The sequence below is a fragment of the Gracilinanus agilis genome, chromosome 3, assembly GCF_016433145.1.
Source record: "Gracilinanus agilis isolate LMUSP501 chromosome 3, AgileGrace, whole genome shotgun sequence".
Taxonomy (NCBI): Eukaryota; Metazoa; Chordata; class Mammalia; order Didelphimorphia; family Didelphidae; genus Gracilinanus; species Gracilinanus agilis.
The window spans coordinates 518,220,467-518,239,002 of NC_058132.1; the positions used below are offsets into that span (position 1 = coordinate 518,220,467).

The 18,536-nt window shown below is 34.9% G+C and overlaps 1 pseudogene; it reads right to left on the reverse strand.

The window, feature by feature from the left end:
• Positions 1-18,183, reverse strand: part of LOC123241797 — a 73,628-nt pseudogene extending 55,445 nt beyond the window's left edge.
• Positions 18,184-18,536: the final 353 nt, after the last annotated feature.

Below are 18,536 nucleotides of genomic sequence, written 5' to 3' on the forward strand. Positions count from 1 at the left end.
CTAGTTTTAATTGTGTGAAAAGTGTTTTGTATTTGTGTTCATATAATTCCTGTGTTTCTCTTGGTATCCTGAATCATGGTATTCCTAAATATTGCATATTGTCTAGAGTGATTTTAAATGACATTTTTCTTTCTAACTGCTGCTGCTGAATTTTTTTTGAAAATATACAATTATGCTGATGACTTATGTGGCTGTATCTTGTACCTTCCAACTTTGCTGAAGTTAATTATTTCTACTAGCCTTTAGGTGATTTTCTAGGATTCTTTATGTATGCCATCATATCATCTGAAAGGAGTGATAGTTTAGTTTCCTCATTGCCTTCTTTAATTCCTACTATCTTTTTTTCCTCTAATTGCTATTGCTAGCATTTCTAGTACGATACTGAATAAAATAGGGGATAATGGGCATCCTTGCTTCTATCTTGATCTTATTGAGAAGGTTTCTAACTTGTCCCCATTGCAGATTATACTTGCTGATTGTTTAAATATTTACTGTTTATAATATTGAGGAATTCCCCTTCTATTCATATACTTTCTGGTGTTTTCAATAGGAATGGTGTTTTATTGTGTCAAAGGCTTTTTCTGCATCTATTAAGATAATCATGTAATTGGATGATTTTCCTAATATTAAACCATCTTTGCATTCCTTGTATAAATCCCACCTGGTTAAAGTGGATAAACCTTATAATAATTTGCTTTAGTCTTTTTGCTACTATATTATTTAAGAATTTTGCAACTATATTCATTAATGAGATTGGTCTGTAGTTTTCTTTCTTTTCTTTTTGGTCTACCAGGCTTTGGAATCAATACTCTATTTGGGTCATAAAAAGAATTTGGTAAGACTCCTTCTTTGCTTATTTTGTCAAATTATTTGCATAGTATTTGGATTGGTTGTTCTTTAAATGTTTGATAGAATTCTCTTGATAATCCATCTGGCCCAGGGGATATATTCCTAAAAAGTTCCTTGATGGCTTTTTCAATTTCTTTTTCTGAGTTGGAATAACTTAAGTATGCTAAATTCTCTTTTATTAATCTAGGCAATTTATATTTTAGTAAATATTCACCCATTTCACCTAGATTGTCATATTTATTGCCATATAATTGGACAAAATAGTTCTTAATAATTACCTTAATTTCCTCTTCATTAGAGGTGAGATCATCCTTTTCATTTTGATCTTGCTAATTTGTTCTCTTCTTTCTTTTTTATTAGATTAACCTGTACTTTATCTATTTCATTTGTTTTTTTTCCAAAGTATCAGTTCCTAGTCTCATTTATTCATTCAATAGTTCATTTTTTTACTTTAAATTTGATTAATTTCTTCAATTCTTAGGATTTTCAATTTAGTTTTTATCTAGAATTTTTAATTGGTCCTCCTCTAATTTTTCCAGTTGCAAACCCAATTCATTGATCTCCTCCTTTATTTTTTCTATAAGTACTCAGAAATATTCATTTTTAGCTGGGTACTGCTTTGGCCATATCCCATAGATTTTGATATGTTTTCTCCTTTTTGTCATTCTCTTTAATGAAGTCCATAATTGTTTCTATGATTGTTTTTTAAACCACCAGTTTTGAAGAATTAGATTATTTAATTTCCAATTAATTTTAATTTTTCCTTTCCAGGGTCTCTTGTTAATTTCGATTTTTTATGCTGAAAAATTTGCATTTATTTCTGCTTTTCTGCATTTGTTTGCAATGTTTCTATGCCCTAGTTCTCAGTGAATCTTTGTATATATATTACGTACCACTGGGAATAAGGTATGTTCCTTTTTATTCCTGTTCAGTTTTCTCTAGATATCTATTAACTCTAATTTTTCTAGCATTTTATTTACTTCCCTTACTTCTTTCTTAGTAATTTTTCAGTTTGATTTAGCTAATTATGAAAGGAGAAGGTGGAGATCTCCCACTGGTATGATCTTACTATCTATTTCCTCCTTGAGCTTCTTTAATTTTTCCTTTAGAAATCTAGATACTATACCATTTGGTGCATAAATATTTAGTAATGATATTTCTTCATTGTTTATACTACCCTTTAGCAAAATGTAATTTCTTTATCTCTTTTAATTAGATCAGTTTCTACTTTGGCTTTGTCTGGTATCATGTTTGCTATTCTTGGTTTTTTTTTTTTTTTTAAACCCTTGCCTTCTGTCTTGGAGTAAATACTGTGTATTAGCTCCAAGGCAGAAGAGTGGTAAGGGCTCTACAATTGGGGTCAAGTGACTTGCCAAGAGTCACACAACTAGGAAGTGTGTAAGGCCAGATTTGAACCCAAGACCTCTAGTCTCCAGGCCTGGGTGTCAATCCACTGAGCCACCCAGCTGCCCCCAACTCATGACTTTTTAATTTAGACGATGCATAATAGATTCTGCTTCAGCCTTTTAACTTGAGTCTGTGTGTGTCTTCCTGCTTCAAATATGTTTTTTTGCAAACAACATATAGTAGGATTCTGGTTTTTAATCACCTCTTCTATCCACTTCTGTTTTATGGGTGAGTTCATCTTATTCACATTCAGTGTTATGATTACTAACTCTGTACTGCCCTCCATCATATTATTCCCTTGAGATCCTGCTCTATTCCCCTTCATTCTGTTCCTCCTCGCCAGTATTTTACTTTTTGTCACTACATCTATCAATGTAAGTTGGCACCTATTTTCCAATATGACATTTTAGCGAATGTCCTAGAGCAAAGAGTTTTGAACTTGTCCAGGGTTACACAGACAGTATTTATTCAAGGTGATACTTTAACTCATGTCTTCCTGTCTTTTAGGAACTATGTCATGCTACCTTTCCATGTACTGATATATTTATATGCAGGAAATCATTATTGAGTGTTAGTTTTATGGAACGTAAATGTCATATGTTTCTATTCATATTAATTATTATAATTGCTAGCATTTTATATCATATTATAACTTTTGCAAATTCTTTAAGTATATCACTTCATTTGATTCACCTAACAACCATCTGACTTAGTTAATATTATTATATATAATTACAGATGNTTGATTCACCTAACAACCATCTGACTTAGTTAATATTATTATATATAATTACAGATGAGAAAACAGACATTGAAACAAATGACTCTTTCAGGATAGCAAGGATAATAAATGTAGGATATGAGATTCAAACTCAAGCTTCAAATCCAATACTAAATCCACTTTACCACTTAGATGCTAATGTTTTGAATCCATTGAAATGGAAATTTTAGAAATCACCAAACACAATAGTAATATCTATAGGTTTCCTATGATCCAAATCAAAATTTTCTGGCATTTTCCGGATTATCTAAATTAAACTATCTCAGGGACCAAGATGTACCACTTCTGGTTCTTGAAACACTTATGAGTTGCTGAAGCTTGTTCCCTTTAAAAAACCCATCAGCATAATCAAAATGAACATATACCACCACCATCAGTTAATCTTACTTTCAAATATTTAATCAGAATAATGTAGGTTTTAGGAAAAAGCAGATGCAGCCTATCTGTAGAATGGGATTAGAACTCCTTAAAAAAGTAATTAGAATGAATGCAATACATGAAGCATACAAAAGAATGAACTTCCCTCAACCTCATTTTGCAGTATTTTTAAGAACCAATATATTTCTTCTGAGTCAAATTCTGCTCCCCATGTGTGTCTGCTGTACACTACTATTAACCAGTAATGAGATCTTTCGCACACTGATATCAAGCTTCTAGCTCTCTACAAGCCTGCCAAAACATCCTCGTTTAATAATACCCTAAAAGAGGTCTTTCCTGTCCTTTTTCTTATATTAATGTATTATTGTTCCTATGTTTTATTAACATCACCAGTGCTGTCTTCTAGGTAAAAAGATTAATTACTTGGCTATGATTCGTAGAAATTGAGCTGCAACTAAATTAGTGAGGAGGCATATCAGGAGATCCGCCATCGTTATGTCATAACTACAACTCTAAAAGAAGAAACAAAGAAATATCCATTTACCTATCCATATATTAAATTGCTGACACATCATCTTATACTGTCAATAGCCCCATGACAGATTCTGACTTAACTTTGATAAATGTACTTCATCTTTATTATTCAACAATGTCTTTAGTGTCTACATCTCTTCTGCCCATTAATTATTTTGGGTTTCTGCTATTTTGGTGACTCTTTATTAGCAAGTGATATGTGAGGAGAGAGTCATAGCCTTACATCTAATTAAAACCTATACTAGATTCTTAATTTTGATTTGTTGTCAGAATTCAGGTTTGCTTTTTAAGATTTTTTTAAAGAATGCCATCTTGGAAACAGTCATCTTTTGGAGATGATTTTAAAAAGCACAAAGAGCAGGCCTAAATTAAGTCAGAGAGCAAACACTTACCAGAATAGAAGAGATAACATAAAAAAAAGCTTACAAAGAAGTATCTTTTTCTCTTTGGGTTTATTATGAATTGCAATCCAATAGAAGAACATTGAACAGGTCACTTAGGGATATGTAATAATAAATACAATATAGACTTTACTCTTAAAGAGTTTATTTTTTAGGGGAAAATAGATGTGATGCAAATGACAGATTCACTGAAGAGATACAAATTCTTACAACCATTTAGACTTATTTTAACATTTGGCCAGAGTGACAATAGGAACAACTATAGCAATAGTAAAAGAAGCTTCCTTTTATATCATACTTTAATATTTGCAAAACAATTTATGTTCATTATCTCATTTAAGCCTTACCACAAGTTCATAAGTTTAGCCCCTTAGGTAAGATTACTCTCAATTTACAGATGAGTTAAATGAGGCTCAGAAAGATAAACTACCTTGCCCAGTCATCTTGCCTGTGTGGAGCTGTTTTTATGTGATCTTCTCCATTATATCATTAGCTCTTCAAGAGCAGAGATTGTTTTTTATCCTTCTTTGTATGCTCAGAGCTTGGCATGATGTCTGGAATATAATCAAAATTTAGTAAAACATATTGACTTGACTGAATATTTTTCTCTCTGAAGAAGATATTCTGTGGGACATAGAAGACATAATATGTTTTCTGGTTTACTGTCATCAGTAGACACCATTTTTAATACTAGAAATCTCTCCATATTAAATTGGTGATCGTTTATTTCATGTTTTTTATTACATGGGAAACTGTTCCTTCTAATATTTTCTGGAATTAATTTATTTAAAAAAATAAAGAGAACTAAATTATTGATTTAAGAACTAAATTCTTGATTTCAGGGAAAGGAACATAAAGCAGAACAAAAGATATTTTAAAAGACACTGGAATATTAACAAAATTGAGTTTGAGAATTCATTAATTTAACTAATATATTTTGATAGCAATGTCATATTTAATAATAGATTTAACACTGAAAGATACTTATGAAGCCATTGATAAGCATTTTAATTATAATAATAAAGAAACTGGAGTGCCAAGATTTTAGTAACTTGACCTCTTTTATACTTATGATATTTAAGGGCAGATTTGAACTGAGGTCTCTCATAAATATGGAAAATTGTCTGCTCTGCTATACTATAGTCTACATTATGCAAGGAATTCATATGAGTTAATCTTACTGCACTCATGGATCTTGCATTCTTCTCTGGGTTGTAACAATATATACATAGATTAAAAAATAGCTCAAAATATTTTGAACAACGGAAAAAAATACCAACTGAGGTTTATAGAAAGTTTTGTTAAATAGTAAATTCTTGCCACAATAATTGGAATTTGGGAATTTGTCAAATACTAGCTTACTATGCTTATTTGGCTCTATATCTAACCTATTATATTAATCAAGCATTTATTTCCTATCAATTTCTAAATTTTTTTCAAAGAATACTTCTTTTGTGGGCTTATTTTATATCCAGCAACTTCAATAACATTGTTATGTGTTTTAAATATTTTTTTCTTTTTAGTTGACTAGAATTCTTTAAGTTTCCCACCATATCATCTTCATCTTTTGAATAAATTCTGATGACAGTGAGATTCGAGCTCTGCTTGTCACTCCCCAATTTTCCCTTCCACTGTAAAACTTCTTCCTTATAAAATTAATTTATGTGAGAAAATTTGACACAATCTATTTCTCCCTTCACCATTTTCCTAGAGCATCCCTCTTTTATGACATCTTAATTTTTGGAGATTATCCCAACATAATTGATTTCCAACAATATCCTTTCCATGTAAACTACTTCTAACACTTCTTAAAATGAAAAAAAAAGTTCTTAGGAATTATATGTATAATTTTCTTATATAGGCATGTAAACAGTTTAACTTTACTAAGACTCCTAACAATTTTATTTTTTTACCTTTTTTGTGTTTCTTTTTAGTCTTTTGTTTGATTGAAAATTTTTCTCTTCAACTCTGAGAGAGATTCTATGATATTTGAATTGTTTCTTTCACTTTTTAAAAAAAGTTATGTAATTAATTAATTTAGAACATTTTTTCATGGTTACAAAATTCACCTTCTTTCTCTCCTCTCTCTCCAAACAATTCCTACAACAGACGCACAATTCCACTGGGTTTTACATGTGTCATTGATCAAGAACTATTTTCACAGTATTGATATTTGCACTAGGGTGATTGGTTAGAGCCCTGAATGCAAACTTTTGACAAACATGTCAGCACTGACACATGTAGCCATTTTCGATGACACACAGCCACATGTGGCCACATAGAGAAATATGGGGCCGCATGCTGAGAATGAAACATTTGTTGTATTGTAGTGTAGACCCTCTGTGCCAGAGATCTGTAGGTCAAAACAACTATCACTAATCAGGTAAGTTAAATAATTAGTTTTTGGTTTATTAAATACAGTTATATATTACAATTATACATTTTGTTATTTAAAATATAAATATTGTGAAATTATGTTTTTTTTTTTGTTTTTCTTGAAGTAACACACCACCCAAGTTATGTTTCTTTTTGTGGCAAATTTTGACACACCAAGCTTAAAAGGTTGCCCATCACTGGTTTAGAGTCTATATACCAAGTCATATCCCCATTAATCCATGTGATCAAGCAGTTGTTTTTCTTCTGTTTTTCTACTCCCACATTTTTTCCTCTGACTGTGGCTAGTTTTCTTTCTCATAAGTCCTTCAGTGTTGCTCTGGATCCTTGTATTGCTGCTAGTAGAGAAGTCCATTATGTTTGATTGTACCACAGTGTATCAATCTCATTCTCCTAGATTTGCTCCTTTCACTCTGCGTTAATTCTTGGAGGTCATTTCAGTTCATATGGAATTCCTCCAGTTCTTTATTCCTTTGAGCACAATAGTATTCCATCACCAACAGATACCACAATTTGTTCAGCCATTCCTCAATCAAAGGACATTGTCTCATTTTCCAATTTTTTTCTTGTAACAACTGTCTTAATCTCTCAAGGATATAACTCCAGATTCTAAAATGATAATTTCTATAGTTATAGAATAATGCTTGATTATAACTATCCTGAATTTAAGGCATCTGTACAGATTTGGATTGTGACTTCAACTGCAACTAATTTGTATTGAGTACCACCTAAAATTTTTTTTCTCATTTTAGTTCATAGAGTTTTTTTTTGTTTGTTTCTTTCTTTTCCCTACATTTAATTTTTTTTCCTTTTTTTATTTAGAATATTTTCCCATGGTTACATGATTCATGGTTCCCCCTCACTCTTTACTCCCCAACTCCTGGAGCTGACAAGCAGTTCTATTGGGTTATACATGTGCCATTGTTCTAAACCTATTTCTATGTTATTCATATTTGCAATAGAATGATCCTTTAGCATCAAAACTCTAATCATATCCCCATTGAACCATGTGATTGATCATGTTTTTCTTCTGTTTTTCTGCTCCCACAGTTATTTCTCTGGATATGGATAGCATTCTTTCTCATAAGTTACTCAGGATTGTCCTGGGTCATTGCATTGCTGCTAGTAAAAAAAAATCTATTACATTCAATGTGCCATATTGTATCAATCTCTGGTTACAATGTTCTCCTGGTTCTAATCCTTTTATTCCACATCACTTCTTAGAAGTCTTTCCAGTTGTAGTTCATAAAGTTAACAACATCTTCTCTTAATACATACCATTCAGGAAAACCAAATAGTAATATGGATAACATTCATTGTTAATTCAACAGTTTTTTAGTTTTATGGATGTGAGCTCTCCTTCCAATTGTGACAAATATATCTAATCCATGCCTTCTGGGTTTATGTGAAACTCATCCATATTTTCCCAGAAGTACTCTACAAGTGTCACATTACTGTGAATTTTGTGTGGTTGGAAAATATTTAACTTTATAAATTAACAAAAAAAAATGACTCTTCTTCCTCTGTACCTATACAATGCAAAGATACCAAAACTATTTCTTGATCTTGCTATATAGCTACTATTATAGCTTTCTCTTTTATACATTTCTTTAATAATGTCTTTTGTGTTATTCCTTATTGCATTTCTTTGTTGGAAACATACTGTCTGTTATTCCTTCTTATCAGATATCTCAGATATCTTTCCATTATTCTTTGGAAGACTTACAACTGTTAAATATTTATCTGGGACAAGATGGATGCCACCTTGATGGACAGGGCTGGCAGTTGAAAGTCCCTGGTGCAGTGAGCCAGGGGCAAAAATTGGTTGGCTCCACCCTATAAATATCCCCCAAGGAACAATAGATGGGATCTCAGAGCTCAGAGCAGATATTTGAGCAGGCTTCTCTTGGAGCAAGAACTGGAACAGAGGGAGGTGAAAGGTGGAAGGGGTAGGCCTGAAACCTGTAAGCTGTACCTGACTGAGAGAGAGCTAGTGATCAATCAACACCATTGATAGTAGAGCTGAGAGTGTATATAGATCATCTATTAACATCAACAGCAATAGCCTTCCCTAATCTTTGACTTGGCTATCACCAAGTCAGGTCAGAGTTAGTGAGAGGTTAAAGACCTTCAGTTTCTACTAGCCTAGCAATCTCCAGACTTGATCAACAATTAGTTTAGTAGCCAAAAAATAGCAATAGAGTTCCCATAACCTCAAACCTATTACCTTGTTTTCCTTTCCCCATTAATAATTTAATATAGTGATTTATCAACAAGTACCTTTCCTGAGAGTTTAATCCACCAAAGCCCTTAGGAAAGGGCGATCAATACACAGTCAGATAACAACACTACCAATAGCCAACCAATAGACTATAAACAACTTATCCAACCTCAGGTTGGGACCTAGAGAGTTTAACCATCTGCCAAACTTATCAGGGGTTCCCAACCTGGGCAACTGTTAGAAGGAAGCAACTGACTGGCTCGATCAATCAAGCCTGTCAGGGAGGAGAGGCATAATTACATCTACAGCTGTTGTGAGAGAAGTGTGTGTTTCCTCCCTTACCAACTATAGCCAGCTTAAGCCTTGGGCACCTGATCCCTCCTCCATTCATACTATCTCTGAGATCTACATACCATCCATCCTCCAAGATCTTGAGGAATATCTAAGAGAGATATACAGAGATATTATCAGACAGCTTTCATTTCTTTTTAACAAAACTTTAATTCTTTTGACATTGACATTTCATGATGACAAGTACATCATATCATGAGAATAATTTCTTTTGAATTGGACATAGGATTTCATCCATGTAGGGAGATCTTGGTAAAGAATTTATTCTTCCAATATTGATGTGCTAGAAGTGGATCAGTTTTCTATCCACTATATCACAATGCCTCTATCATCTATCAATATTTGTCTGAAAATATTTCTTTCACATTGAACTTTTATGTGAACTGAAAATTTTCCAAATTCAAACTGAATATCTCCCATTTTATAACCCCATTAATTTTTCTCCCTGAAATGCTCATTCAAGACATAAACACCGATAGACCATTTCTCTGGGTTCTTCAAACTATTGCATAGAGCAGGGGTTGGCAACAAAAGGCTCTCAAGCCATATCTGGCTCCACCTCCCGACCAGCCAGTCTGGGCAGAGCCCCAGGATGTGCCCCAGTGGGCCCTTCAGACCCTGTCCCATATTCCAGTGCCTTCCGCCTCCATCCTCCTCCTTCCGCAGGCGTTTATGGCTCTCACGGCCAAAAAGGTTGCCGACCATTGGCATTGAGCTTCAGGTAATATTTGTCTTCTTGAGCTTAAGGTAATATTTGTCTTCTTGGTTTCTCTTGTGTGGCCAATTATATGTATGTATAGTCAATAAAGAACAAAAATTGCAGGATCTTATATTTTCCATTCATTGTGATAACAATCCCACAACCATCATCTTTTTCATGGAATTTTTTGTGTGTAAAAATAATGCTCAGAAATAAGGAATAAAAGAGGCCAAAATCATAAATATCTCTTATAAGATACCCATCCATCATCCATCCATCCATTTATTCATAACCTCCCATCTATATTTCTGACTATTTGTCTACTGATTATCTATCATATTCCTTTAAGTGATAAGGTAATTTAAATCATATTTGTGTGGTTATATTAGATTGTATAAAGCATATGAAATTAATGCTATACTTTATATTATTATCATAGTTCTACATCTATTCTTCTATTCATTCAAGACCAAATCCATCAATATTTTTCCAAGAAAAATATTGCAAAGTGCTAGATATGATAAGTATTAAATATAATCACAGAAATTTAAAATTGGTTATGTCATGCACTAATTGAGTTATTTATTCATATGAGTCATTTATTTCTATATCAGTTGTTTATTAAAAAGTCAGCTATTTTAGAATATGTATGTCTACATGCACTCTGTTTGCATGCATGCATTCACACATACAGAAAAAAGAACAAAATTACAGCCCTTTCTGCTTCTAAAATGATTCGAGAACGGTAATAAAGAATCATACAATTTTTCAACCTTCTAAATACTTTAACTTACAAGATGATATTCTCAATATAGAGTCATTCTAGAGAAACTGAACAATCTGTCCTGATGTCCTTACTACATTTTACAACCATCAGTCAAAGGAAATTGTAGCTAAATTAAAGGATAGCTCATTAATCTTTGAAAGGGCAAGCTAAGAAGTTAACACATTGCATTTTAAAATGTGACCAGTGAATATAAGAAAAAAATCATTTTATGACTTATTTGGTTATCTTATATTTCTAGGATCTGATAAAATATGTAAAAAAAGAAGACCACCATGAAGATAATCTATTTTTTGTTAAAATCAAATGCAAAAAAATGTAAATAAATTATCTAAAGAACTTTATAAGATATGCCCAATTAAGTCAGCATATATATTTATATTTATAGTCAAGATCTATTGTTCCTTTAATAATATGTCTTTAATATTCAGTTAACATTTACAAAAAATTCTAAAACTGTGTGATCTTTTCCTCCATGATTCTTAAACCATCACTATACATACTGAAAAGGGCTATATAGAACTAAGAATCTTTTAATTTAGTTTGTTTCAAAAATTTCCTTCGACACCAATTTGTCACATTTTGACCAATGTCTTCATTACAGGATGGAGGGTGTAAAATGGTTAGGGAGGATTAGCATCTCTGGTTTAAAGGCTTGTTGAGCTCTTCACAGGGCATATTCCACTCAACTCTCATCTATATCTTAAGAAGCTGCAACATGAATATAAACTACACCCATTAAAATCATTTTGGCAGTTGACTTAAATCAGATTGAGCAGACTTCAAATCTATCAGTGAGTTAGGGGGTGGCTGTATCAAGATAAACAAGACTTTGCCTAGTGGAATAGGTGGATGAGAACAATTTTTTCTGATGATCATGAAATCATCTGGAGCAGGTATTGTGGATATTAAGAAGCTGGTCAGACATCAAAGATACCAAGCCCTGCTTCTCAGATTTTTGATAGTAAACTTCTTGATTTGTGTTTTTTTCCTCTAAAAAGTTAGTTTACTCAATACATTTCAATTCATGAAGTTTTATACCTATAAGAATTAGGATATAAGAACAATTATTAATTTACTCCTTGAGGGGAAAAAATGGGACCTGGGTAGGTGGAGGGAGAGAGGGAAATAGAAGTTTCCCTGAGACAGGTGAGTTCCAGAAGAAAAGATACTATGCCTGGAAGAAAGTTCATCTTTGAACATGGGGACTTTCTGCAGCCTCCAGAGACAGATGCTTAGTTCTGGAGAGGGGCGGGATAGAACTATGAACCACCTGGTGACCTCTGGAAGCAAGTGTATTTGCCAGAGGTGGCAACTCAAGTTTAAGGAAGCTATTATGGGAGCCTATTAGATACTCTCATGCCTGAAGAGTGTTGTGTTTGGGAGGAAAATACATGAGGAGGGCAGTCTGAGACAGTCAAACTCCTAAAGAAAATTATATAAATATTTTATCATGGAATATTTTCACATTTCAATAGTATTGGACATTGAGTGCTATATATTAAAATATTGGAGACTGGGATTCATGGAACCCTCCAGCCATCCCACTATGGCAGAAATGGAGTCTATATAATTCTGTGCACTGGCTATGCTGGGAGAGGCTCCAGGTGTGTTTGGTCATCCATCACTTGCGGAGTTTGCTGATGGAAGACCTGGTTAGGTGACTACATGAACATGAGCTACACAAGGTCCTGGCCTGCAGGTTTGGTGTCCTATTGGACCTGGTATAGCTCTTATTGGGAAAACCAGGGGAGACAACTTAAATATTATATGTGGGTTCAAAAGGGTGAGTAGGAGACAGGAATGGACAGGTGGGGACTTAACAAGTTAAGGAAACTGGGTTTAACTGTTCAGGGAAAAGACTGTAGACAGAAGTGACAGTTAGGCCCCAACTGTCAACCTGCTTCTCCTAGATAAGAGGTCTGTGAAAACCAGCAAGCAAATGATAAGAGGGTTTGTAACAAATTTAATTAAGGGAACTATGGTCTAAAGGATGGGAATAGGGGTTTCTGTATTTCCAGACTATGGGCAAACCACAGGGTCAGGGGAGGGACTTATCTGCACTGAACTGAGACCTAAAGCAAGACAGAGCCCAAAAAATAGCAGGACGGAAGTGGGTATTCTCACAGCAGAGTCCTGACACACTGCAGCGATGTTGCAGCTCTTCCAGGACTGCTATCTGTACTTCTTGAGGTGGGTAGATTCTGGGAGCTAACCCAGCCCAACTTAACCTGCAACTCAGGTTGAGATTAATAGTCTCTACCAAAAATCTCCCACAAGTAGATGACAGTTTTCCTTCAGGATGCCAGGGAATCAGGATACAAACTCCACTTCTTCTGAGGTCTCCCAGGGTCAGTTACAACTTGTCCCAACCACCACGGAGTCCGTCTCAGAGAGAGAGGCCACACTTCCTGCTTCCTCATTCCATTTAGAATTCTCCAGCCCTTCCTGCTAGGTCTCCTAACTAATAATTAAGTAATCTTCCTCACAACACAGCTGCTGGCTGAGTGTGAACTGGCTAAGTTGCTGTTGTCCTTGCGGGACCTCTGGATATTCTGATATGCACAAGTCACAAGAGCCTGGATCTGTCCTTGAACAATTTGGGTGCATGATACAGGCTGTTCAATTGTACTGCAACCAGCCAGAGTTTAGCTGCACTAATTTTTTTGAATTTCTCTCTTCTTGGTAATGATCTGTTGCATCATCTACATGTTATGTGTGTCCTGTGCTGCTTGGTGCCTACTGTATCTGGCCCTAGTGCTGGACCTTAATGATCTGCACCTGCTGGCCTTCTCTAATCAGCATTGTCACAGTGGTGGTCTGGCTCTGCTGAGATTGGGCAGTGGTGATCCTGACTGGTGGTTGTCTGCTGGCCAGTCTGTTTGCTTTGGACATGGACAGCCATAGGCTACTGGGCCAGTTCGAAATAGTTCATAAAAGACTCTGCAGGTGTCAGATGAGTGCATTTCCACCTGACTGTTGGAAGGTTTTATTTCATCTCAATTGGTTAAATTTTGTAATATCTATGGCAATGTCATTACTCTGGAGTATCTGGGGTTTGTTTTCTTTTGTGTGGATCTAGGCCATAATACCAACTCAGTGATAAATATCTAGAAGGCACTGGTGAAGAACCCAGGGACTTCAGCACTTATAAGCTTTACATCTTCATTCAATTTCATGATCTTAAAAGTGCAAGAAACTACTGTTCATGGAAATCTTCCACTGTCAAATTTTAGATTTCTTCCATGATAGGAGGCCAGAAGGACTCACAGACTCTGCTGAGCATCACTACTGCTTATACAGCTAAACTGGTAACATGAAGATTAGTGACTGATGTTCTACTGGCTGCTCAGGAAGAGGGCTCAGACTGCCACTACATGGAAGAGCAGGGGCAAAAACAAGATGGCAGCCTGGCTGTTTGTACCACCTTCTCTGCATGACCCCTGGCTTTTGTCTTGTCACTGAACTTTGATGACCAGAAAAGAAAGTGCAGCTGGTTATTTTTTTCCAATTCCACCTCACTTAAGTCCAATTCATCCACAAGTCAAGACATCAACCTCCTTTGTCACTGATTAATTAAAAAAAAACAAGTTGAAAAGTCCTTTCTAAGTAGTTGGGCTAGTTATTGACAAATAGATGCAGTCTGTTACTAGAAGCATACTTAAAGCCTTTTTTCCTACACTATTTGCTTGTGTCATACTTGATGCCACCAGCTAGAGCTTTCACACTATGGAACAGGCACAGCCGTTTAAAACCTATGACTTCAAGTGTATAACTTCGGTAGCAAAGAGTAAAACTGCTTCAAGGCTATCATTAGGTGTTTAAATTCCAGAACCATTGATAAAAAAATTTTTTTGATTACTACTTGTTTGTTATGCACCAGATACAGAGCTAAATGAAGGGAATACAATAAAAAATGCAAATAGTAATTGAGCTTAAGGAAATTAAATTTTAACAATTAACATCAACCTTCTGCAAATTCTTTGCAAAGCATAGACTTCAACATGTCAAGTTTTGAAATTTCTTGATGTACACACTACCTTCACAGATTCATATTTAAATACATCTATGCCTTGTAAAGGGAAGTCCTTCCTCCCCGGGTCATGAACTTTCTGCTTGTCCAAACCAGCTATTAGGGTAATTGGATTTATTAGAGAATAAAGTTGCTTATAAGAAACTCTCCAGCTCAGAGAAAGAGGTATGGAAGAGGTTACCTTAAGACCAAACTGAAATTTTCATGGAGGTTCTTTAAGAGAATTTCCAATGATCCTTTGATGGTAATGGTGAAAGTTAACTGCTCTCTGGGGTTTGACTTATTAAGAGAAAGGAAGTGAAGGATTTTCCTCCATGTCTTTGTGGAAGATTTATGGTGAAAGTTGCTTTGAAAACATCATGTAAGCTGATAAAGATTTGAAGGAGAAAACTCAGGGGTTTCCCTGGTCTGACCAGTGGGAGCAAAAGAGAATAATGATCACAGTGAGATCTGGAGTGAACCTTTTATTCTGTCTGTGAATTGAGCTTGGAGACAGGAGAGAGAGAGAGAGAGAAGCTGAAATGATTTTAAGGTACATATAAAAATACTTATGACTAGATTAGATTATATAGCTTAGAAATTTATATTTGAGATAGATTTAAAGGAGATTATCATAAGTTTGGGTTTCCAAAGCAGAAGGCACTTATAAAATTTTAGTGGGATTTTTTGGGAATTAGTAAGAAGGTTTGAGTAATATTTACAAAACACCTTTCTTTTTCCTTGTTTTTCCCTGAACTTTGTAATTAGAAATAAATAGGATTTTTTTATATATCCCATCTCTAGTTGATTTCTCAACTACCAAGCTCAGCCATCTTTTCAACTGTCAGCTATAAGATCACCTCGATCCAAAAGCCTATCTTTAACCATCAACCAATTATTACAATATAATTCAATATTTAGGGTTAATATATCCTCCAAATTACACAGTCCATTAGCTTGAATGGAATGCTCCAAACAGAGAGACTTTGATTGGTTCCTGAGATGTGGTAGACCAGCACAGAGGGAAAGGAAGTGATGTGGAGAAAAAGAATTTTAAAAAATGAGACCATAGAGGAAGAGGGGATTCTCTGGAGATCATTGGCTGGGGGTCTTTCTGTAATTCAGCATTGGTGGCTAGGGCGGAGGCCACTCTCATGGGCTGGTAAGATTATAGTGGTAGGCTAGGAAATATTTTTCCCTTCCCTCCTTATTTCTTTCTTAGACTATATTTATATTAAAATTATATTGTTCAAAACTTCTATCATCCCCATGACTTAAGGGTTAATTATTTTATAAATGGTGTTCACAATAATGTTTTTTTAACTAATATTATATTTCCAAACTAATTTTCTATATCACAGCCTTAGGAAATTGTTTCCATTAATTGTTATGACAATAAAATCAACAAGAACAATATAATTATATTTTAATAAATCTTTTAGGTATGAGATTATTTGAATTTAGTTAGATCTATCATGTTAGGCTACTCCTTATAAAGAAATACCTTCATTCTTCTATGGAGATGTATATGTGTATGTGTATATACTTATGAATTTTATATGATATGTATTTGCTACACATAAAAGTGAAGTAGCCTCTGGATTAATTTAAATAACTCAGTCCAGCTGATCCACAGGAAATACATATAAGACACTGGAAGTGGGAGAGGAATCCAAATAATCTGATTGATGGGAGATACTAATGAAAATGAAGACATTCTAAATTCTTGGTTAGAGAATTAGCAAATATACTAAATTACAATGAGTAATAGACAAAGACAAATGTGATTAGAAAACAGACTTCTATGAGTCTCTATGATATCAATTAAAATTACACTCTATTTCCTTTCATTTGTAAATGAATGCTTTATATTATGAAACATTTGGATGCAAATTCAGTTTAAAAAGCTGGTGCCCATCATTGTGATAATTCCAGATACATACATTTGGGATTTGTAAATAAAAGAACAGAATTAGAGTTGGAATGTACTTTAGAGGTTACCTATTTCAGCTCCTTTATTTCAGAGATCCCAAGAATATGTCTATAGACAAGTGTTATCCAGTTGTAGAGAAATTTTAGAATGTATTCATCATAGTCAACATATTGTAATATTCTGACTTTTAATCTATTCTGCAATCATCTTCTATTTCATGGATGAGTTCATACATTCACGTTCATAGTTATTGTTATTGTGTGTTTCCCTCTATCCTATTTTACCCCTTTTAGACTTTTCTTCCTCTCCTTTAAGCTTTTCTCTATTCACAAATATTTTTGCTTCTGACTACCACCTTTCTAAGTTCACCCTCTTTTGTTTATTCTTCTCCATCTTTTTTATTCTCCTCCCCTTCTAGTTTTCCAATAAGGTGCAAAGGAGAATAAGAAATTAGGGTTTTACAACTTAGCAAGTGATATGAGTGTGCAAAGGAGTATCTGGTCACATGCATGGAAGTGAAAGTGGAATTGCAGATTCTGGGGAAATGATTAAATCAATGATTGGAGACGATTGAGAGTCTGTTTTTCCTATTTGGACAAGAGAGTGGAAAGGCCACTTCCTGTGGCAGTTTGAAGAAGAGAACTTGCCTTACCTGAGATCTGGAGGTTCCTGCAATCTAAATAGTGAGAAGAACTGATATCCTGTCTATCCCTGTTTCCAGTTAACATCTCCCAGATATGTTGTAAACTCCTGATTCCCTAGTCTGAGAGGTTTCTTGACTGAGAGTGAGTGAGAGTCAGACCCTGAAAAATCCTCTGTCTTTGGACCAGAGGCCTGCAGCCATCTTTGCATCTGAAGAAGTTCATCAAGATCACAACAGTTCTACTTTGACAAGCTTTGTACCATGACTATCTTTAATTTGAGGACCAGTCAGCTTGGTATAGATAGTTAGTCTGGGTTTTTTTAGAGAGATCAGAGTAGTAAAGTATAGCTTGAAGAAATTGAAGAAGACCACCCGTATAGGACTCCTCAAGAAGACATAAAAACAAATCCAGATGAATGAAGGGACCACAAAACAGGGGCTCAGTATTAAACGTATGTAGAATTGGGGCATTTCCATGTTATAAAAGGGTGAAACAGCTATCACTAAAACGTGAGCTCAGCAACCCCTTTATTCCACCACCTACAGTGCCAAAGGTAGCTCAAAAGAGTTAGAGCAAGTTTAAGGAACCCATTAAGTGCTTAGCAGCTACATGGCATCACCAGGGCTTGCTCCTGAGAGCAGCAAGATTTAAGACCCCAAGAGGCTAAAGAAAGCGCAGACTTTGAACACATACCCTGAGCGAAGGCATGGACATAGATCCTGAGTGAAGGCAAGGACTTGGATCTTGACCACAAACATTGACCTTGAGTGGGGATCCAGTGCAGAGGGGTACATGACTGTGGAAGCAGTGCCCTGAGACTGTTAAAGGAGCTTTAGGCTGAAGATCAAGCAAGGGGACCACCAGGAGGCTTGACCCTGAAGAACAACTAGACGTGAGACCACAGGAACCCAAAGAGAGCAGACAGACCCTGGGCATAAGGATAAAGCTGAGAGGGTGCTGGGCTAAAAATGGCAAGCCAGACACAGGAACCCCAGAAGAGAAAGATCAAGAAGAAATCTTTAACACTCAACAACTTTTACACAGAAAAAATCCAGACAACAGAGCAAACAACAGAGGAGAACAAACAAGTAACCATATCCAGGCCTTCCCCAAAAAATGAAAACTGGTCACAAAGTCTTGAAGAGTT